Source organism: Elephantulus edwardii, unplaced genomic scaffold (genome assembly GCF_000299155.1).
Source record: "Elephantulus edwardii isolate Elephantulus edwardi_28Jun2011 unplaced genomic scaffold, EleEdw1.0 scaffold00005, whole genome shotgun sequence".
NCBI lineage: Eukaryota > Metazoa > Chordata > Mammalia > Macroscelidea > Macroscelididae > Elephantulus > Elephantulus edwardii.
In genome coordinates this window covers 21,691,593-21,691,961 of record NW_006399755.1, presented here as the reverse complement: position 1 = coordinate 21,691,961, position 369 = coordinate 21,691,593, and positions in this window count along the sequence as shown.

The window sequence follows — 369 nt, the reverse complement described above, 5'->3', positions numbered from 1 at the left end:
CAAACAAAACAACAAGTTTAAGAATTTTATAAAAAAATTTCATAAAAGGTCATATGCTCAGAATTTCCAAAAATTTTCTTTTCCTTAAAAGTATTTTCTACCTGCTTTAGATTTTCAGCCAGAGTTCAGAACTAAAACATTTTCCCAAATTTATCTTTTCCTTTTTGTCTTAAGTTTAATATAGCAAGAATTTAAAAATCATGAATTTCATGTATTTTAAATTTATCATTTAAAATAAAGAAACTGGATTTAAAGAAATATATAGCTGCTAGAAATTATTTAAGAACTTGTCTCATTAAAATAAGTAATATTCAGATGGAATCAGTAAACTACTCTAAATTAACACAAATAATACAGAATAATAAGAAC